The sequence below is a fragment of the Peromyscus maniculatus genome, chromosome 18 (assembly GCF_049852395.1).
Source record: "Peromyscus maniculatus bairdii isolate BWxNUB_F1_BW_parent chromosome 18, HU_Pman_BW_mat_3.1, whole genome shotgun sequence".
In the NCBI taxonomy this organism is placed as follows: domain Eukaryota; kingdom Metazoa; phylum Chordata; class Mammalia; order Rodentia; family Cricetidae; genus Peromyscus; species Peromyscus maniculatus.
Genome location: NC_134869.1, coordinates 45,184,109 through 45,207,969, shown reverse-complemented (window position 1 = coordinate 45,207,969; position 23,861 = coordinate 45,184,109). Strand labels below are relative to the sequence as shown.

Genomic DNA, 23,861 nt, shown 5'->3' with positions numbered 1-23,861 from the left:
TGCTGTCAATTCTGGGCTCTTCAGGCATCAAAGTTATACTCTTGCATTAAAGATAAAAATACCTGCATGTGACAGTATGCACTATCCCATAGGGACTTTTCCTTGCATAGTTCTAGGAAGTCCCTAGGAGTGTAATTTGTGGACAAGTTTTACGTGCCCCCAATTAAACTGCAATTCCAAACATCCTTAGACACATTAATAAATTGCTTTAGTTTTAGTTTGATTTTGCATACCACAGAGCTCACGAAAAAAGAGCGTCTGATCTCCCTGAGGGATTCTCAGAGATCACTCCCCACCTATAGATAGTGGCTAAAGAAAGTTAAAGGAATGTGATCACACTTACATAATAGCTGCTAGAGTGTTGAATATTCTGAATGAGGAACATGAGCACAGAGAATTTCTTAAAGCCAGATATTAAAGAATGACCTCAGTAACAGAAACAGAGGAGTTTGTATAATGTTATCACTGAAAGTATGTAATTAATCTTTGAACATGATTTTGTGGTTTTTAAGGGAACATAACAGTAGGAACTTCAAAAGTACAGCAAGGCACTGTGCTCCATTCTGCATCTACATTGTCTCATTTCAGATAAATGTACATGAGAGGCACCATCATGAAATACCCATGAGTGTTAATCTATGTATGCATGCATCTTCTCCATGGTGATATCATGAAAGTTTTTAAATAAAATATCAAGGTATTTATAACTTAGATGCTTTATTTTTATATGAAAGCAAATATTGACATGTGGTCCATCTCTCACTGAAGGTGAGGTTCACTTGGTGTGGAGTATTCATGAAACCAAGATTTAAAGGCAATGCATTAAGATGGGGTTTTGAAAAGGTGATAATTTGTAGGTTGAGTAGCTAAAGTCTTTAGTGCTGTATCACTGTATTATACTAAGAGTACTTTTCTGAAAATATTACTTTGAGTCATGGAACACTTGCTATAACTGCAAAATATCCCCCCCCCCAAAAAAAAAACCAAAGGCAAAGATCAAAACAGCCATTTAATCTTTCTTAACAATACAGACTTAGTACTAGCATGGCTACCTATATATGCATCATCCCCATTAAATTCCACCTACAAATTTTTTTTAACCTACTCTAGAGCATGGCATCCATTGTTTGTGAAATTTAGGAAAAAGGGCTGGAGAGATGGCTCATAGGTTAAGAGCTTGCTGCTCTTGCACAGGACCCAAGTTCCCTTCCCAGCACCCACATGGTGGCTCACAACCTCCTATAACTCAAGACCCAGAGGACCTGATACTCTCTTCTGCTTTATTAATCTGTGTATAATTTTGAAAATACACTCATGTATTGCACATAAATTTATGAAAGAGAACATGCATAGACATAAAAATAAGTAAGCCAACAAATGACTGTTAAATGCAGGGGAAATAAATTCTACGCTACAGGCAGATTACTTTATTTGCTGTAGTTTGTTGTTGAAAGGCCATCATCCATCCATTCTCTCTTTTCTCTGTGTGTTTCATTGAGCATTTTTATGATGTCGTTTATTATGGAGAATGAAAAGGTTACTTGCTAAGTTGGATTTTTGAAAAATCCAGGTGAAGAACAGAAAAGAGAAGACTTAATTAACACTTTGCACCAATTCTCTTCCCACTGGAATCACGTGAATAGGCAAACAGCACCAAACTCAAAATCTGTCCTGACATCGGACACATCCACTGAGCTTACAGACAGCCCAGAAACCTCAGCAGGTGGTGGGGATGCGTCTCTGAATAACACATTGAGGTTTCCATGTGTGCGAGCAGAAAGACCTTCCATAGCATTAGGACACTGAAACGCCTAGCACCTGTGCGGCAATCAATTATTTGAATTTCTTCAACATAGATATTCTAAATGCACCTTTGTTTTTGGTTTAACTATATAAATTGTCAGTTGATGTCAGGAATAATCAAACTGAGTGGAACTGAAATGATAAAGAAAGTGTTTGGAATACTTCTAGTGCCATCTATTGGTTGTGAAATTTGTTATTTCAGCACTAAACCAAAATGAACCAATTACTACTAGCTAGAAAGGGAATTACCATACACATTCCAGATAAACTCACATCCAGTTGGATGCTGGGATGGCTAAACACGTTGTGCCTGAGCTTCTTACAACTGGCTGATACAACTGATGTATGAAGAAACAGACAGGTGAAAACATTTTAATCTTAAATTCTAGGCTAACAAGAATTGAGTAGATTATATGACTATCTACCATGGACTGTTTACTCATGTTACAAACAAAATAAAACTGACTCTCTCTTGTATAATGGATAATTCTCTAAAAGCCTTGCCATTATGACAAAAACAGTGTTAATCTTCCTTTGTAATTCAAAGCATAAGGGAAGCTATTTGGTATCACAAAATTGGCTCAATTAATGGCATTTTTACTCATACAAAGATCAGAAATGAACAGAGACAAGACTATGAAGAACATTTTTAAAGATGTCTTTTTTCTAAAGCTCCTTTTTTACATGTGCATTATAATTGCCATTGAATTGGATAATTTTAACATTCAAATTAAAGGACAGGAAATTAATTAATTTCAGGTAAAATTATTTTCTTACTCAGTTTTACAAGTACAACTAATTGAATAATGAACAGTTCAGCCTAGAAAAAAAAAGGAAGCAACCCTTTTAAATTTTGGCTCTTTCTGCTTCACATAATGATTACTTTCATAGCATTTATCATCTATAAAGGATGCTCTCAATGACAGAGAGAGGAAGAGGAGGAGGGAGAGAGAGGAGAATGTTCCAGAGGCAGAGAGTAAGAAAAGAATGATGGGGTATATTTGGTGGTCATGATTGACTGGAAAATAACATAATTTTGTTGTTGTATAAAGATTTATTGAAATTTCTCCTTCTATTATTTCCAACCCACCTCATTTTGGGTCTATTGGTCTGTGCATAGTTTTGAATGTTTTATTTTTATACACTTTACTGTAGGATGTTTTCTTTTATATTTCTATCCCCTTAGTATATTGAAAAATACATGAATTTACAAGGGATAAATTTTCATGAGATTTTATAGTGAAAGAGAAATATGTTTTTGAAATAAAACATGAAAGAGCAATTTGATATTTAGTCTTCTTCCCGAATGTGAGCTATTTTTAGTTTTCTCTGTCATCTTTGTTGGTGTGTTTCTCTGTGATGATACTTAGTTTTAGCAAAGAGGTAAGGAAGTTGTTGACTCTAAAGGATTGGATGGGTGATACAAATTCTGTAGAGCTAAAATTATTCAGAAATGGAGTCCTATTTTCCAATATTTCTTCTATTCAAATAGATTGTTTCCACATGTGGGAGATGTATAAAACTGTGCATTCCATCGTCAATGCCTCCAATTTCCTCAGGAGGGTTAGTAAGGCAATGAAATGTACAAAACTGACTGTCAATGCATACAGGTACTTGGCTCCTGTCTATCATTCAGAATGCTGTTTCTGACTCTCATTCTTTGTTTTCCTCCAGTATCTCCAGGTGAGATATTTTTGATTTCACGCTGTATTCAATATTCAAAGAACATGCAAAAAAAACCTGCTATTTTGTACTTAGACATTAAAAAGAAATCAGCAGCACCGAGAGCTCCCAGACAAATACACGATTTTTCCTTAGATTGGAAATCGAAGAAGCTTTTGCAATTTTAAAGTATGCTTTCTTCCTCTTCATTCACTTTACGAGCCTCAGAAAGGTCATTCTTGAGAGCGCTGGGTTTACTGACTGTAAGACCACGACATCACTCACAATGGACCTCAGACTCCAATGCAGCAAATGCCTGCATTTAAATTATTAATAATTAATACAGCTCAAAGGGCTCATCACTAAATGGCTGCTTAAGTATAAGCTGCTATTTGGAAGCCCATCCTGCCAAGGAAATGTGTTCTAGGATCCATTTAGATAAGAAGACTGAGAAAGAAGGTTCTTCTGCGATGGCAGGAAGTGAGTTGTTTCCATGGTTGATGACCTACTCTGGGTTTCACATCAGCATCTGTATGCTGCCCTGTTATTACATTTCCTGCCTCTGTGTTAAAATACTCTTATAAAAGCAGCTTAAGGTAGGAAGGCTTATTGTGGCACATAGTTCAAGAGGACAGTTCATCATGGCGGGTGATGGGAATCTGAAGCAGCTGTTGACATTGGGTCTGCAGTCAGTAAGAAGAGAATAATGAATGTTGCTGCTCAATTAGCTTCCTTCTTTTGATCTACTCTGGGATTCAAGACCAAGGAATGCTGCCCCCTCCTTCACACCTCAACCTCAGCTAACCTAATCAAGATAATCCCTCACGGGATGTCCACAGGCCAACCTAATCTAGATAATCCCTGGTTGGCATGTCTGAGAGCTTGTTCTAAAGGATTCCCAGTTCTATCAAATAGACAGTCAACACCAACCACTGAATTATGCAAGTCTACTTCATATGGAGAACTATGAAGGTCATATAAATGTCTATTCCCTTTATCAGTCTGGCATAATTAAGGATCTGAGCTGCAGAACAAACATTGTGTCTGACTGACTACACTCATCCCCTGTCTAAACTTGGACAAGTTACATACATTTGTAGAGCTGCAGTTTCTTTATGTATAGAAGAAAAATATAAAAATACCACTGAGCCCCGGGGAAGGTAGGATTTATTATAATCCTGCCTAGAAAGCCTGTCACAGAATACATATTTAACAAGTTTTAATCATTATTATTCTGTAAGCTTCAAAGTTGTATTTCTCAATGTGTTTCATTTTACAGAGAAAACAGTAGCAATAAGTGAACAGTTAGCTTCCAGCGTGCCTAAAACTTAAATGTAGTTTTAGTGAGTCTCATTTGAGAAAGACACAGCTTCATTTACTCTGTAGCTGTTCACTGCAGCTTGTTGAGGCCTGTGGGACAAACTGTAGATGCTATCAAGTCACTAACCAAGCATAGAGGATAGACACTGGTGGAAAGACAATGGTTCTGTAGTGGAGGAGCCTATGGAATTCGTGTTTTTCTTCATGGGATAGTCCTGGAGACTGCTGGACATGTCTGTACAGCATTAAAGAATACCTCCCCCCACCCCACCCCACCCCCACCCCAGACTCCTGTGGAAGAAACCCTTTGTGATAATTAACATTTTTCAAATGTCTTCATTTGCTCTTGGGGAATTTCCTGCCATGTGTTCTGATCACATTCACTTCCTCCCTCAACTCCTCTCAGATCCACCCTCCTTCCATACCCACCCAATTTTGTGTCTTCTTTTCTATTCTATTTTTTTTTACACCTATGAAGTACAATTCAAGCTGCCTGTATATAGTCTTGGATGCATGGTCTTCCACTAGAGTGTGGTAGACTCAACAGAAGCAAAACCCTTGAAGAGAATGACTTGACCTCTCTTAGCAGCTATTAATTGCAAAGAGCTGAGAGTGGAACGTCATGGCCACTTCTTTTCTCCGTTTGGGGATTGATCTAACCTGAGCGTGCTCAGGTGTTGTACATGCTGTCACAACCATTGTGAGTTCATCGGTGCTGCTCCCTTCTTGCGTCCAGAAGACACGGGTAACTGTGTCATCCAACTCCTCTGGGCGTGATGCTTTCTATTCACCCTGCCACAATGATGCTTGGGCCTTGGGAAGAGATGGTGTAATACAAGTGTTCCGTTTAGGAATTCCACATTCTTATTCCATGTACCTTGCCCAATTTGGAAGGGGGGCTCTACGTTGGTTATTATCAACAGCAAATAGAAGCAACTTGACATTCCAATATCATCTCCCCAATACATTTCATATTCCAGCTTCTTACAACATGAAGAATCGATGTTTTTAAGAAAGTCTTAAGCCAAAATGGAGGCGCAAGAAGTGAAGGAAGAGTATAAGTACTTGATGCCGGGCTGGGCAAGTAAAGTGTCCTATCACAGGACCACCATGGTCTAAGGGAAAGTGAAGCAAAAGTCAAGCCAAAGAGGATGGGTTTGGGAAGGAAAGCAATGAGGCGGAGAAGCCTCTGAGAAACTCAGGGAGTGTTGCAGAGCCTACAGGGTTATCTTTGCTGAGATACTGTCATCTCTCAGCCATCCTGTTCTTCCAGGCATATTTAGGTCCACACTGTAACTCACTTATTCCTTATGTGACTATAGGAGATAGGTGATTCCTATCATCCCAACCATTTTTTACAAAGAAGGAAACTCAGGTACAAAGACACTCAGTGACTGGAGGAGACACACACAGGCTTCCCTTTGCCTTGTAAGAACTGAAGTAACCTCCATTCACTCTCAGGGTATGTTATTTCATTGAAGAAGTCTCAACCACCTACGGGATCTCCTCGACGATTCTAAGAGTCAATACACTACAGGAAACTAAATTTCTCAGTTTTAGCATCCTGTGTCATGACTAAGGATGATCAGGTCTCATCTTGCATATTCTGAGGTAAACCATCTAAAATCTAAGTTTTCCCAAAAAGCTGGTGTGTAGATGTGGAGTGTTTGAGAAGAATCTGGGTCATAAGGACTTTGTCTTTGGAAATGGTAATTTAATTACCTTCACAAACGGCCCCAACACCCCAACATAGCAGGATTGTTTCTTTTTAAATAGTTCTTCCACATCCCATGATATTAGCAAAAATCACTGTCAGGATGGTGGATATACTTTGATCTTAGATTTCCAAGGCTCAAGAACTCCTAAATTAAATTCTTGGTTTTCTTGGAAATAACTTGGTGTGTGGTATGTTTCTACAGCAACAAAAGGAAAAGTCTAAAATAACTGTTGCTTATAAAAAATAATAGTCTGGGGATGTAGCTCTGTTGGTAGAGCACTTGCCTAGCATGCACAAAACCCCAACTCTCAGTCACAGCACTCCATAGTCAGGGACAGTGACACATGTCCATAAACTCATGGAAGCTGCAGACAGGAAAATTAAAGTGCAAAGCCATCTTTGCCTACATAGCAAATTCAAGGCCAATACTGGGCTACATGTGAGACTTTGTCTCACAATGTAAAGTGAAAAGGTGTAATCACTGGATATTTAAAATGCTTTATAAAATAAAATAGAAATTAACTTTAATAGGTTCCAACAAGGAGATAGGAAGTTGTGTGCAAATGAACAGCTTCTCAAAAAAAAAAGTTTAGTTTTTAAGGGATTAAAAAATGAGCTCTTTCCTCATTTGGGTCTAGCTAATACTTTCTCTGTTCTTTGAGGACTCACTCTCTGTGACTAAGCTGAGTGTTATCCCTGCCATTAGCAACTCCTGCCAACAGAAAGCATAGACCAAATAAGTTCAGAAACATCAACAAATTACCAAACTACCAGGAATGGAAATTTCTTAGCCGTCTCATGCTTTCTTCCTCAATAGTATTTCAGTAGCATTCAGAATAAGCAACAGGTTTTACTATTTCTTTCTAGTTAATTTTCTTTTTTAAAAAGTCCAAGTGTATATAACCTTTATTCATTTTTTAAGGTTTTTTTTTTTTTACAGTTCCCCCTCCCTCAACTCTTCTCATTCTCTCCCCATCTTCCCTCCCCTCAGATCTCTTATTTTTTTTTTAAAAAAGGGCAAAATAGGCTTCTAAGAGCTAACAACCCAACATGACAAAATAAAATAAGAGGAAGCAAAAAACTATCGCATCGAGGTTGGACATGGCAACACAGCAGGAGAAGGGTTCCAAGAGCAGGCACAAGAGTCAGAGACCCACTCATTCTCACAGTCAGAAGTCCCATAAAATACTAAGCTGATAGCTATAATATATATGCAGAGGACCTGGTGGAGACCCTTGTAGGCCCTGTGCTTGCTGCTTCAGGCTCTGTGAGTTCATATTTGCCTTGCTTAGTTGATTCAGAGGGTCCTGTTCTGCTAGTGTGCCCCATCCCCAATAGCTCTTACAGTCTTTCTGCTTCCTCTTCCACAGGAATGCCTGAGCTCCGAAGGGAGGGAATTAATGGAGACCTCCACTTCAGACTGTCTCTCCTCGTAATGTCTAGCTGTGGTTCACTACATCTTTTCCCACCTGCTGTCATAGGAAGCCTCTCTGAGGATGACTGGATAAGGCATTGATCCACAAGTATAGCAGATTAACACTATGAATCATTTAATTGATTTGTTTTGTTTTTAGACCAGTAGTATTTGGTTTTACCCTAGGTCTCTAGGCCATCTAGTCTCTGGTTCCTGGTTACCCAAGCAGTGTCAAGTGTGGGGTCCTTCTCATGGAGTGGGCCTGAAGAAAAAGCAGATATTGCTTGGCTACTCTCCCTAGCTCTGTGCCACCATTGGGTATATGCCAAAGAGTCATATATAGCTGGACCTTGAGGTAGATCAATTCCCAACTTTCTAAGAAACAATCATAATGATTTCCATTGATTGATTTCCATAGTGACTGTACAAGTTTGACATCCCACCAGCAATGGAAGAGTGTTTGTTCCCCTTGCTCCACAGCCTCATTAACATGAACTGCCACTTGTGTTTTTGATCTTAGCCATTCTGATGGGTATAGTGATATTTTATTTGTACTGAAATATGATTTTATTTGTATGTTAATAAAGTTGCTCGGGGGTCAGAGCTATTAGCAAGCCATAGCAAAAGCTGGGCGGTGGTGGTGCATGCCTTTAATCCCAGCACTTGGTAGGCAGAGCTAGGTAGATCTCTGTGTGTTCAAGGATACAGCCAGCATTGGAGACACACGCCTTTAATCTCGATACCAACCATAGAAGACCTGGAGGTCTGTACAGACAAGCAGTGACTAGGAGGTCATGTGATTGAGTTTACAACCAATGAGAAGGCAGAACAGAAACTCTATCAAAAAAGATAGACACAGGAAGTAGGTCTCTTTCAGAGAGGTACAGAGACAGTGAAGGGTAAGGTTTTAGCTCTTAGCTATTGCTCTGACCTCTTGGCTTTCATCTCTGTGTTGGCTCTGTGTTTCTTATTTAATAAGACGGTTGGTTAAATCTACAGATGGGTGTAAAATGGAATCTTGAAATCATTAGTTTTGATTTTCATTTCCCTGTTGACTAAGGATGTTGAATGTTTAACGTGTCTCTTCTTGGCTATTTGAGATTCCTTTACTGAGGATTCTCTATTTAGATTTGTACCCTATATTTTAATTGGATTGTTATTTGATAATCTAGTTTCTTGAGTTATTTTTATATTTTGGATATCAGTCCTCCATCAGAATGTGGGAGTGGTGAAGATTTTTTCCAATTCTGTAAGCTGCTATTTTGCCCTGTTGACAGTACCCTTTGTCTTACAGAAGCTTTTCAGTTTCATGAGGTCCCATTTATTAAATGTTGATCTCAGTGTTTGTGCTACTGGTGCTATATTCAGGAACTAGTCTCCTGTGCCGACGAGTTCAAGGCTATTCCCCACTTTCTCTTCTGTCAGATTCAGTGGATCTGGTTTTATGTTGAGGTCTTTGATGCACTTGAACTTGAGTTTTGTGCAGGGTGATAGATACGGATCTCTTTGCATTCTTCTACATGCTGATATCCAGTTAGAACAATAGCATTTGTTGAAAATAATGTCTTCTTCTCCAGAGTGTATTTCTGGCTTCTTTATCACAAATCAGGTCCATGGATGTTTAGATTTATGTCTGGGTCTTCAATTCAATTCCACTGATCAATGTGTCTGTGTTTGTGCCAATCCCATACAGTTTTTATTACTATATCTGTGGTACAACTTGAAATCAGGGATGGTGATATCTCCAGTGGTTCTTTTATTGTTCAGGATTGTTTTAGCTATCCTGGGCTTTTTGTTTTTCCAAGGTCTGTAAAGAATTGTGTTGAAATTTTTATGGGGATTACATTGAGTCTGTAGAATGCTTTTGGTAAAATAGCCATGTTTACTATATTAATCCTACCAGTCCATGAGCACGGGAGATATTTCCATATTTTTATAACTTCTTCAATGTCTTTCTTCAAATACTTAAAGTTTTTAATCATATTAATCTTTCATGTGATTGATTAGCATTGCCCCAAGATATTTTGTATTATTTAAGACTATTGTGAAAGGTGTTCTTTCCCTGATTTCTTTCTCAGTCCATTTGTCATTTGTGTATAGAAGGGGGGGCTACTTTTTGTTTGTTTGTTTGGTTGGTTGGTTGGTTTGGTTTGGTTTGGTTTGGTTTGGTTTGGTTTGGTTTGGTTTGGTTTGGTGTTGGTTGGGGGAAAAGCGTCGAGATTTTTTTTTTTTTGCATTAATCTTGCATCTAGCCCCTTTGCTGAAAGTGTTTTCAGCTGTAGGAGTTACCTACAGCTTTAAATTTTAGGATTACTTATGTATACTATCATATCATTGGCAAATGATAATTTGACTCAAATCACTGCTGTGAAGAAAGCAGATATGGAAGATTCTGTGATTGTAATTAGATGGCAATTGAATAGTTTAAACCACATTTTATGTACAATAGTTTAAAATTAGTCATATCAAAAAACAAGGAAATTAAAGTTCATACATTAAGCTCTTGACTAGAGATTACACTGTCAATTTGAAAATATGTTGTTTTGAGTGGGATGTAGTTTTAAGGAAAAAATGTCTCAGAACCTGAGAGTGGAATAAATTAGAATAAAAAACTTCATTGTAATAATTCCCTTGAATTAAGCTTTCAGTATGTGAGGATGAAGCAAGATTGCAAACTATTCTTAGAGGGACACATGATATGTGCCTAACCTGATAAAATTGTGATTAATAATAGGAAAATAAAGAATAAAACAGAAGAAGACCTAAAAAAGTAGAGAAATGAGAGAGGAAAGAAAAATGATTAATCAGGAAGTGTGAAAGACGAGATGGGGAAGATCACTTGTAAGTGACAACATATTTTAAAGGTGTGTTATTATGGGACCTGAGCCTGGGAGAAGACTGCCCCATTGCTATCAGGCTGTTGGAACAATGTGCTTCAAAGGATTCAAGTTCCTTCAGGATCCCATACTGAGGGAAGCAAATGTTAAAACCCTGATGCCAGCCTGCCTCTTGGGCAGAGACCACAAAGGTCACATTAGTTAAAATTTGCATATTTCTTGGCCCCATGGTTCATCTTTTTCAATAAGGTTATGACACCGCCACACAAGCACAGAGAATCTATGAGTCTTCCTTCAGTTTGTCCTAATTATAAATAAATCCACCTACCTATATCAATCTATCGCCTAATTTCTTTTGAGAAGTGGCAGGCTTATAAATGTCAAGTGTGTCCTGTAACATTATCTTGTAAGAGTCGGACCTGGGATGATGGCTCAGTACTTGCTATATAAGCTTGAAGACCTGAGCTCAGATCCTCAGCATTCACATAAAAGCCAGGTGAGAGGAGTGTGTTTATGACCCTAGTGATAGGTGTGGTTAAGGTAGAAGCAGACAGATGTCAGGGGCTCAATGGTCAAAATGGAAAGTTCCAGGTTCAGCAAGAGATCCTCTCTGTTACAAACAAGCAAACGAATGCATAAATAAATAAATAAATAAATAAATAAATAAATAAATAAATGGCATTGCTGGATGTTAGCCTGTAAATGGTTAGCCTGTAAATGTTGACCCTTGGCCTCCACATTCACAACCAATGGGTGGGAGGCACTGTGGAGGTTGAGGGAAGTAATGGTGGATGGATATAATCAAGTCATGTTATACGAATACATAAAACTTTCAAAAACATCTTTTCAAAAATGTTGGACCCAGTGTTTACATTAGTTACCTAAAGTATTATAAATATAATTTGAAGAATATGACCTCAGTATCACGGCATGGCAGATCCTGAACATCTCTTAAGATATTCCTTGTGTGTGCATATTTGCTAAATCAATTCAGCATCAGTGAATAATCATTTTGCCATATGTTCCCCAAACTGAAATAAAAATAATGCCTATTTCTAACAACTCATGCTTTATGACCGTTTTGTAACATTTAGAAAGTTTAACTAGAAATCTTTCTCTTGGGCTGTATGCAAATGATTTATGATAATGTCCTTAGGAAAAAGACTCATCATTATTGTGATGAATCTCTTCTGGTGACAGCATGATTGCACAACTAAATCATCATTCTAGAAAGAAACAAAATCAGTAACTCCATTTAGCAGATTTGGTGAGGATGCTTACTCAAGTATTAAAGAAATTCATATTAAATTACATCCATATGACATTAAATACTGCTCTGCCTGCTGAAGACCTCAGTCTAACATGGGGAGTTTTCTTTCTATTGTTGCATCTGTTTAGATTAACCACTTACTGAGATAAAACTGCCTTTTGAGGGTGAAATCATACTTCATGAAGTCATTGTTTCTCTGTGACTTTTAAGGGAGCAATTAATTTCTTATTGGAAAACATGTTTTTCAGTATTCATGGTCTCATAATATTCTGCAGAACTTATAACCCTCGTTCAAAGATGCCCAACTTGAATGTTCTCTTGCTAACCCTAATTTATTACATACTAGCAAGCTTGGTTTAGAGCATTTTCAGTTACTTTGATGTATAAACCAAGTTGAAGTCTGATAAAGATTTGAATTCTTAAATTTAAAGAGGCTCCCAAAACTGCTTTATTGAAAATAAAAATGTAGTGCATTTTCCCATTTTCATCTATTTTCTGCTCTGTGGACATTAGTTCTCCCTCCCAACACAATACTGGCATTTGTTTCTCTTATCCATTTAATGCAACATGTAGCTATGTATGTTCACTATCCTTATTGGAAGAAAAGCTCACTGAGGACAGGCCCTGGCTGTATCTATCTTTGATAGCTCAGAACCTAGCTACCATCTACATCATAATTTGGAAAGGAATAATAGTCTAGAACAGTTTAGAAGGACGAATGATTACAATGAATAATAAATACAGCGATTATTACAATAATCCTTGCAATAATCTGCAAAAATAACTGTTGTGTGATGGTCTTTCTGTACACTGTAAATATGGTGTTGCTCTTATTGGTTGATAAATAAATCTGTTTCAGCATACAGTCAGACAGAATAAAGCTGGGTGGGAAAGCCAAATGGGGATATAAAGAGAAGAAGGGTGGAGTTGGGGCAGATGCTGCTAGCCACTCAAGAAGCAAGATGTAAAAGAACTGGTAAGCCATGGGCCAGGCCATGTAGAGATACATAAATTAATAGAAATTAATAGGAATGGGTTTAAACTAATGTAAGAGCTAGCTAGTAATAAGCCTCAGCCATCATCTAAGCATTCATGATTAATACAAGCCTTTGAGTGATTATTTTGAAGTGGTTGCTGAATGGGCAGGACAGAGAAAAGCCTCCATTTATAAAGGACGCTTCCACGTGTCAGATGTATGTCCACATAAAGCCTGAGAAAGCTTTAAAAAGGTGTGTGTGTGTGTGGGGGGGGTGTCTACACTCGCAAAAGTGGAGCCAAGAGCCCCTTCATAGTTCATGTCTCTCAAGCATGCTATGGTACAGGGATGCTGCGGCATGCAGGCTGGAGTTACAGCATGGCGGATTTCCGCAGTAACACACAGTGGTCTCCAAGCTTCACAGCCCAGTTTTCACTCCTACAGACAAAAGGTTAAAGATACACAATAAAAACAGATTCAGATGAAAAGGCCTCTAAATGGGCTACAAGATGTTTGAAAAATGCGTGTAGGCTTAAGAAAAAAAAAGGGTATAGTCACAGAAAAAAATGAATAAAGTCTTTAAAGAGAGAATTAAAGTAATATATATATATATATATATAAACGAATAAGCCATGTAGAGATGGGAAATACACAGAGAGTCTGGATCCCGCATGTTATTGTGTTAATCTTGAATTTTTTGAATCCTGACAAGCAAACAACAGCTCCTGAGAAACATGGGATTGAAAGAGGGACTGATGACACACACCAGCCTAGATGTTTTAAGAAAGCCTTAATTAAAGCAGAAGTCAAAAAACATATTTGTAAAATGGAACTTAAAGGATGCATTGCTTTGGAGAAGTGGTTCTGCTTTTGTTTCCACAGGAAACAAGAGGCTGTGAATTCATCCCAGGTTGAGATGGATCTGGTTTGATCAAGGGAACCCTGGCAGGTGATATCTATCAAGAAAGGTTATAGCTAGTCTTCACTGGACTGACATGACCATTATCTCAAATTTTCTCAGGTCCCCATAAGTTTATTAGTGCCTCCAATCAACAAGAATTAATCAGAGAATTATGCCCAAATTCCAAAAATATTGTTTATAAATGTTTGTTTTCATCTAAGGGGGGTTGTTTATGAATTGTTAATGCTCACAGTCAATCTCTTTCTGAAGAAGGGGGATATGATGTACAAATGATGAGGAAAAGGGTAGATTATAATGAAAGGTTAGATTATTAAATCCACTTTAATCCAAAAAACAAATGTTAATCTCAACATATTTTACATTGGTATGGATTTTGGTTTATTGGTACAAATTTAAGGTCAATTTTGTTATGATATATATATACTCTTGTTTAAGGTATTATGTTTATGCAGTTCATTTAAAAATGCAAAGTATAATTAAAATACAGATTAATAGTTAACCATCTATAATAGTCAAACTTAAAGCCACATTAGTTAGATTTTCTAGGTACAGAAAGATATATTTCACTTAGGTAGATAATCTTCAAACACTTCAAAGACCTACAGAATATAGCATTTAAAATGTTATAAAAACTTAGACTTTTCTCTATAGTGAGACACATCCATTCCTGGCAGCACCAAATACTTAAAAGAGGATGATGGACATCAAAGAAACTTCTTACGGAGTTTTCTCTCAATGTGGCAAGGCTAGGCATTTGAGCAAGAAACTGCTCTTGCCTGGACTGCTTGACAGCATGCTGTATAAACTGGACATGCAGGACCCACAGAAAAGGGACTACTAAACTATGCCAAAACAAGGCAGAATGGTCCTTTGGGTTCCTGCTTCACAGAAGAAACTGTCCGACATTCTGCAGGACACAGAGGAAAGCAACTGATGAACTTTGCCAAAACAAGCGGGACAGTCCTTCCAATTTCTTGCTTCACTAAGAAGTCTGCCAGATACTCTAGGCCTGTAGGCAGAAGAACTTTGGGTGGCTGTCCAAGCATGCAGATGTCTCTGTCATTGCTAGAGTTTTGGAAGTTGCTTGCAGTGCACTTCCTGTTTACTCTGGTAATATTATATCCTTCTGGGGTCTTTGATGGAGTGGAAGACTAGATAGTTATCATTATAGGTTTCCTTAGTTACTATAAAAAGTAAATTTCGCCAGGCGGTGGTGGCGCATGCCTTTAATCCCAGCACTCGGAAGGCAGAGGCAGGCAGATTTCTGTGAGTCAAGGCCAGCCTGGGCTACCAAGTGAGTCCCAGGAAAGGTGCAAAGCTACACAGAGAAACCCTGTCTCGAAAAAAAAAAAAAAAAAAAAAAAGTAAATTTCATATGAAACTTTAGAGTCACAACGATAGAACAGATGATAGAATATTTTCTATAATTTTGCCAAATACAAATAGACTGAGTATTGTAACTGATTCTTACTTGATAATTCGTTTTGTTGTATATTATTTTACTGTGTTGAAATTAAAACGATTGGACAGAAAGTGGGAAAGATTGTGGGACGGTCTTTCTATACACTGTGAATGTGTTGCTCTCATTGGTTGATAAATAAAGCTGTTTTGGCTCATAGCCAGGCAGAATAAGGCTGGGTGGGAAAGCCAATGGAAGATACAGGGAGAAGGATGGAATTGGGGCAGAATCTGCAAACCATCAAATAAGCAAGATGTGAAAGTAAGCTGTGGGCCAAGTGGTGATATATAGATTAATAAAAACGGGTTAATTTAAGTGTAAGAGCTAGCTAGTAATAAGCCTGAGCCGTCAACCAAGCATTTATAATTAATATAAACCTTTGAGTGATTATTTGGAAGCAGCTGTGGAACAGGGAGGGACAAAGAAAAACATCCATTTACAAATAACAGAAATGTGTCTCTAATTCTCTTTACTTTGAAAATGTGAAAATTCAAACTAAAATGATTCAACCACAACTCACTGCCCATTAGATGTAGTAAGTCAGTATTCTATGCTGAGTAGACACAGCACCAGCGAGCATAATCCCATAATTCTGTCTCACTAGAGAGGGCTTTGAAATCAAAGAATAAATGCCTTGAATTACCAAGACCTTTAGACTTTTATCAGTTACATCTGATATGAGGTCATGTTGCCACCTAATGTTTTATTTATCATGACTTGTGTGTCTGTTTCTTTTCTGTAAGAGCCTAAACTAGAGCTAACCCAGGAGGCTTTTTTGTTTTGTTTTGTTTTTGTCGCATGACTCTTTTCTGGACAGGCAGGAACAGAAACATTCTTCTCCAAGATTCTTCTCAAAGGAACAATTCCTTCCGACTCTAGCTAGATGAACCAGAGAGTTGACTGGGGTCACTCACAGAGCGTGGGTGACATAAGGTAATTGTGTCACCAAAAAGCCCATCCTGGCATGGGTGGAGATCCCAGAGGCTGCATCCCTGGAGCTTCCTGTCCAACTTAAAGGCAACTGTAATGGAGTTCTCCCCTCCCTAGCAGTTGCTTGCTGCTTACATAACCTTGTGGAGAGGCTCTGTGAACCTTGTCATTTTTCTAAGCTTCCAGATCTTTCAAGCATCATGGGCTTCCCAAGCTTGCAGTTCTGTTAGCTTCCTGCATCTAAGGAGCCTCCCTTCTCTTTTGAGGAGGTCATGCCTCAACCCAAAGGAACTCGCTGACACAACACGTGACACCTGCGCTCCTTTCTTGCGTCCGTGGAAGTGACAGCTGCATGCCAGGGTCTGCTGTGGCACCATCCACGGTAGCTAAGAAGTGAAATCAACTTCAGTTCCTACCGAATGATGAGGGGACAAAGAAAATAATGTATTCAGGCTTTTAAAAGAAGATTTAGATCCTGTCATCTGAAACAACAGAGGCAAACATGGAGAACATTATCCGAAATGAGGTAAGCCAGCACAGCAAGACCAATACCTCATGGCCTCACCTGTATGTAGAATCTGTACAAGTCAGAGTCAGTGAGGGACATGGCAGTGGTTAACCAGGGCTGTGGGGGAGGGAGGATGGAAAGATGACAGCCAAAGAATACAGGTGAAGTTAGAAAGTTCTGTTCTACATCACTTTGACAAGAACAACAAAATATGAAATAATTGAAATTTCTCAAGAAAACAATTAGTTAAGAGTCTTGCTAAAATAATACACATCTGGGGTACTGCATATCTTAAGTTTTCAGAGTGTAGCCATTATGCATGTATAAGTGTTTTAAAATACCATGTTGTAATCTATACACACATATGATTTTATTGGTCCAAGTGAATAACAGAAACAATGAACTTTTTTAGGCATGTTTTCTCTTCTCTAGACTAAGGCTTATTTACATATAACCAGGCTCTCCTGAACGTGAAAGTTCATAAAACTTGAGTTTCTGACTTACTGCTGCTGTTGATTATTGGATTATTTTTCTCTAGGAACAATTCAGTGTGACTAGGTAGGGAGAGAAATGATTTACAACAGTGACAGAGTCCTCCAGTCAGCCAGCCAATGGGGACTAGCAGACAATCTCTGAAAGCCGTGAATCAGGAGCTCTTTTTTATGTTTTTGATGCCAGATTTTAAGTAGTTACATGGTCACATTGCCCAAGCACAATACACATGCTGTGTCATAAACTGAGGAACAGAATGAAAAGTAGAAAACTAAACAATGAACTGAAATTGGTCTTTTGAAGGAGTCAAAGATTACTATCCAAAGTAATACTTAGCTGTCTGGTTTGATAATCATCTTATTAACTAATCTGGATCTTCAAAATCAGTATTATAATCATTATCTGGTCAACATTTGTTGACCTCGGTCACCGACTGGAGTGAGGTTTATTCTGGGAACCATTATTTCATTCGATCTCAAGGCTCTTTTCCTTACTGCAAAATACCCCCTGACCTAAGAGCAATATATCACAATAAAACTAGAGGAAAATAGGCATTAAATTTTTGACAAGACATAAAATACAATGTTTTGGAATGCTGCCTGATCTACTTTTTGTTTTGCTATTTTCTAACTTCAAAGTAGTTTGTAAAATAACAAGCAGCTCTCCTGCTTGCAGGGAGAAAGAAAGAGAAAAATAGAAACCTGCGGACTTAGGTACTCTCGGGGCCCACAAACTGACCTTGGTTAAACTTGCTTACCTATAGTAGTGATCATATACCCACGAAAACACAGCATAACCCCAAAACATATTTTTTATTTCTGAACCAATGCCAACTCAGAATGCCATCTGTCCTTTCTTTATGACTCTAGAAAATTTCCTAACCACTGTTAGATGCCCAGCTCTTCATTATAACCGATCATGAGTTGCCTTCCACAATGAACAGAAGCAATTTCTGCAACAGTATCTACATACTTGTTCACTCTGCCACCTTTTCCAACCAACCTGCCTAACCATGGCCAGACTGCATGTCCATCAGCTGAAAGATACTCTGAAGAGGTTAACATCTTGGACTGGGAGTATAGTGGTCCAGGCTCAGTAGTAAACAGCTTGCTTAGCATGTATGAGAACCCCGGTTTGATTCTCAGCATCATAAAAATACAAAAAAGCAGTCCTAAACCCTCCCACCATCATTAACTTCAGTGCCAGGGGGCCAAACTAGCCTGACTCTAGTTTTTGTATCTGGAAGTCAGGATTTTTCCAGTTCAGCTGAAACATATGTTTGCAAAACAATGTCTGATCTCTTTTTTAAAATGAAAAGTAGTTTTAAAAGCCTTTCCCTATAAGAGTTTTTAAAAATCAAATAAGAACATCACATCTGAGATATAAAAACCAATATCTTCTATGGCACTTAAGCAAATATTAAAAAGAGTTAATTTTAGAATAAGTAAGAATAAATGTATGAAATAGTTTCTGAGTAAATACAGTTGTCTATATTTACAAAAGCAGATAGGCTACAGGGCAAATTTATAGAATGTGAAAATGTCATTTTATGTGAAATGATTTTTTCCCTCTTGCCTGGAGTTATTTCCAAATGTGCAGCTCCTCTGTGTTGCCAGTAGGTCTTTTTACAGCAGGCCCATTATTTTGTTGTTGAAATGGCAGGTTGTTCTTTTGATGGGTATATATTTTGAAGATGCTTTCCTGACACTTTATTTGATAGACTGTCCACTTTTTCCCCAGAAAAGGTAACAAAACTGGATACTGGACTGAGCTTAAAAAAAAAAATTCAGGACACCCTTGTTTCATGCAACACTGGAGTAATGGATAGTGACACTGTGAAGACTGTTAGTGACCACTCCATCCTCCTCTAGTATCATGGCTGTGTTCAGCCTGGTTGAACTTTATGTTTCTCTAGCTGAAAAATGGGCAAGAATAACATTGTGAGCCATGTTTCAGGGTTATAGCTTTTCTTTCTACTCACTATGTGACCTTAGACACATTTTAAATTCTGTAAATTCCAGTAGCTTCATATAAAGAGCAGGCACAGCAGACATTCCACCTACTGAAAGCTGTCTTGAGATTCAATGCAAAATGGTCTTTAGAGCAGATAACACAGTTCTAAATGCATCTTAATCACTTTGCTATTAGGCATTGTTGCAGTTTGATCTCAAATACACCACAAAGGTTCATTGTCAAGCCCTTCCATGGCTTGAGTCCCAGAACCTTAACTAGGGATAGGAGAAGAGAGAAAGGATAAACACAGGGACACTTAGACAAAGGAAAGCTAGGATTGGGTAGGCTGAGGTCTTGGATGAAGAAGTCACAGCACCTTGCAAGCTCAGCATGTTTATTCTATACAGTTGAATCAGGAAACAGGGTTACTACATTCAGATGAACAAGGAAGTAGTTCCAACTAATCTTGATAGTAGCATCCTTTGTAGTGAAGCAGTCTTTGGACCATAAATATCCAGGGGGAGAAAGCTATGATAGACATTTTCTGCATACGCTATCAGCATCCACACATGGACCAGAGGAAGGCTTTGCTAGCCCTCTGAGACTTACCCCAAGAAGGCTTTGCCACTTCCATGTGGCTGAGGCACTGGGGTCCTTGATATGGAGCTGCCCTGGATTTCATGTGTTGAATCGGTCCCAGCTAGTGGGAGCTAGTAGTAACTTAGAGGCAAAGCATAGCAGACACAGGTTGAATTATAGGGGTGGGAGTGGCCTTGAAATGGATATTGAAACCCTGGTTCCTATGTCCGCTCTTTCTCCTCCCTTCCCTCCTTTTCTTCTACCCTACCTCACTCCTTTCTTCTCAACATTCATGAGGTAGACAGTCTCAACTACATAGCCCTCACCATGATGTTCTACTTCACAGTAGACCCAAAACCAGTGGAGACAATTGACCTGGACTGGAAAAATGAGTGTTCTTTGTGGCAGGCATTTAAAGTCTTTTCTTTATAAGTAATTTACTGTTCAAATTGCAAGAAATGTGAAGTATTTTTGATTTTTAAGGCTATATTTCACATTGAGGCAAAGAAAAATTATATGATTGCATAAGATTTTCTCTTGCTGATAAATTTGTAAGATATAAACATTGGTCTTAAACATTCTAGTATGTTTGTTGAATGAAAAGCAAACAATGGGAACAGGGGAAAATCTGCAATACACTTGATCAGAGATAAATGGCATTTGAGTCTTATGGAAAAATAGGGATCTATTTGTCCATTTTCTGTTCATGATATGTGACCCATAAAAATTTACTTCAAGGATGCCAAGCATGTACAAGAAGGAAGGAGTCGAATGGCGGATGACAGAGATAACACTTAGCGGCTCATTCCTGAATGGAGATGAGGTCAGGACAGTCACTAGGAAGAAGCTGATGAAATGAAACACTGGCTGATTTAAAGTGTTGAGCTGGAAATGCTGTGACCACAGAACACAACTGATCCTAAAGTCAACAACAAATGGCTTTTAAGTTTTAGGAAATTGACAAGATCTACAAGGGAAGGAAAAACGTAGACAACATTAAAATTGGAAATAGAGATGAAAGTTAAAGACAAATGTGCAAACACCTGCAGATGAGTAATATCATGGAACGGCTCTTTCGATTGCTTGTCCACATAGGGATGAATACGTGTATTTTATTTACTGTCGCATCATGAATGAAATGCAAAGTTTAGCGCTGAAAAGCAATACTGGTCTCCTTCAATAGGCAGTGCTTGAAACTTTCAGAGAGACATGCTAAATAAAGAGAAGATGAATTTTAGAGATACAGTGAAGTTAATGACTTGAAAATGGATGGATTCTCCAAATACGAAATGACCCTGGCTTTTCTAACAAGTGACCATTACCTACCTGAAAACTTGAGTTGCAGAAAATTTAGAGCAGTGGTTCTCAGCCCGCAGGTCATGACCATTTTGGCAAATCTCAGTCTCCAAAAATAATATTTACACTTTGATTCAGATTAATAACAGTAGCAAAAATTACAGTTATGAAGTAGTGATGAAAATAATTTTCTGATTGGGAGACACCACAACATGAAGACCTGCATTAAAGCATTAGGAAGGTTGAGAACAACTGATTTAGAGGGTTTCAGTAGCCCCAGTCCAGCTAGCTGTCACTCCTGAAGAGGGTCTTCATGGTCAGTGATGTTAGTATTCCCACACTGAGGCTCTTTGCTTCTTGACATTCACGTGGTAAATGGTAAGAGAAGAAAAAATATCATCACTTCTCTACTTTTGACCACAGGCTATATAGCAGTCCTTCATTGTTAATATTATCTTCCAAAGCCAAACACTTTCTGAGGTGCCAGAGATTTAAAAAAAAAATATTCTAATAAATAACCAAGGAAATAGAAGAAAATCTTGGTACTTGATCTCTGTCCTTTACAAAAAAATGTATGTTCAGTAGAGTCAAATTATCACAAATGTTTTACTGGAGCAAATATAAAGCCAATAATATCAGAAAATGTAATGAGTTGTACCACTGAGCTATGGACAAAGGTTTGTGGTAAGTCAGAAGAATAAAATCGAAGTCAGCTTTAGAGGGCTTGTGCTGACTAGTGTTATGCCAACTTGACACAGGCTAGAGTCATTTTGGAGGAGCAACCTTAACTGAGAAAATGTGCCCACCAGATTTGTCTGGGGAAGTCTGTGGTATATTTTCTCGGTTGGTGGTAGACATAGAAGGGCCCAGCTCACTGTGAGCAGTGCCCCTCCTGGGCCGGTGGTCCTGGGTGCTGTAAGAATGCAGGCTTGAGAAAGCCACGAGGAGCAAGCCAGTAAGCAGCACCCGTCCATGGCTTCTGCATCAGCGCCTGCCTCCAGTTTTGTCTTGAGTTCCTGCCCAAACTTCCCTGGATGATGAACTACAAGCTATAAGTCAACACAAACCCTTTCCTTCCAAAGCTGCTTTTCATCATTTTTTTTTTTAATCACAGCAATAGAAACACTAAGACAGGGTTGGAGAAGGCGCCTCCTCAGGGGTGATGTTTAAATTAAAATTGAAATGCTGTCCAATGAGTCCTAGATGAATTGGTTGGAAGGAGCAATCGCTCTGGAAGAAGCCATTGTGCTAACTGCAAAGACCGGAGCATTGAGGAAGACGTATCATCTGATGTCTTCACAAAACCCATCTATAGCAGAGACTCTCACCAAATAGTTGGAATTAAATTTGGACGCAGCAAGATTTAAGATCTGGGAGAGTTCAGGCTGTGGTGATCAGGAATTCAGCAAGTCCTGAAAATGTTGGTAGACTTTACATGTTGAGGGGTGGAATCGGGCGGAGAGTGACGGAATGACATGGCAAGATAGAAAAGAAGCTCTTGAGAAACGGAGAGAATTGTAGGAACGGTGTTGTGATTTGGTAAGCGAAGAAGGGCACTTCAAGGGGGAAGTGGTAACCAAATTAGGCAAGTGCTTGGAATTTGTAGCACAAAGCACTAAGAGTCACATAAGACTATTTCCACTGCTTTGTGAAAACCATCACAAAATTGCATGAATGGATACTGGAAATCCAAATGGCCCCTGCTGCAACCATCAACTTGACATAAGCCAGAATTTCCCGGGAAGAGACTATCATGTGGCATGGCCGAGGACACAGTGGTCTGTGGATGTGTTTGGGGAGATTTTTTAATTGTTAATCAGTGTAGAAGGGCCCAGTTCACTGCAGGTGGAACCATTCCCTATCCAGGCAGTTCTGAATTTTATAAGAAAGCTAGATGAGTGTAGTCCAGCCTGCTGGGCAACAGGAAACATCTTCATGGTTCCTGTCACAGTTCTTCAGATGCGAAGTGAGTCCTTTTGTCAAACAGGGTGCTGTGTAGAATAGCGAGCAGGCCGGCTTTCAAATTTTGCTGCCTTCAATTCATGCTTTGGCTTCCTGAAATGATAGACTTCAATCTGCAGTTGTAAGCCAAATGAACCCTTGTAGCATGGATCTTAAAGTCTTGTTAATAAAAGCAAACCCAAGGCCTGTTATTGGGGTAAAAGCTGGAAGATCAGAGAGACAGAACAAGCCACAGCTAACCTCACCTTGCCAATTCCTCAGCTGATCCTGTTTCCTCAGACTGGAAGTCTCTGAGTCCTCATCTAGAATGAATCTCAGCTGAACTGTGCTGCTCCAAAGCCTGAAAGCTTAACCAACTCTAGTTCCTGGTCCTCATGCCTTATATACCTTTCTGCTTTCTGCCATCACTTCCTGGGATTAAAGGCATGAGTCACCATGCCTGGCTATATCCAGTGTGGCTTTAAACTCACAGAGATCCAGATGAATCTCTGCCTCCCAAGTGATAGGATTAAAAGCGTGTGTGCCACCATTTTCTGGCCTCTACATCTAGTGGCTGTTCTGTTCTCTGACCCCAGATAAGTTTATTAGGGTCACACAATATTTTGGGGAACACAATATCACCACAAACCCTTCCCTCCCTTAAGTTGATGTTGGCCAGAGTATTATATCAGAGCAACTAACGGAAACTAGAACACAAACTATCATGATCAGTCAAGGAAAAAAGCAAGCAAAGAAACAAAGATATCATCAGGGAAGGCTCT

The 23,861-nt window shown here is 38.7% G+C and overlaps 1 long non-coding RNA gene across 3 annotated transcripts in view; it reads right to left on the bottom strand.

Annotated features, from left to right (window-relative positions):
• LOC143269191 (uncharacterized) overlaps window positions 1-23,861 on the bottom strand; it is a 103,258-nt gene that overhangs the window by 52,197 nt on the left and 27,200 nt on the right. The window lies entirely within an intron of this gene.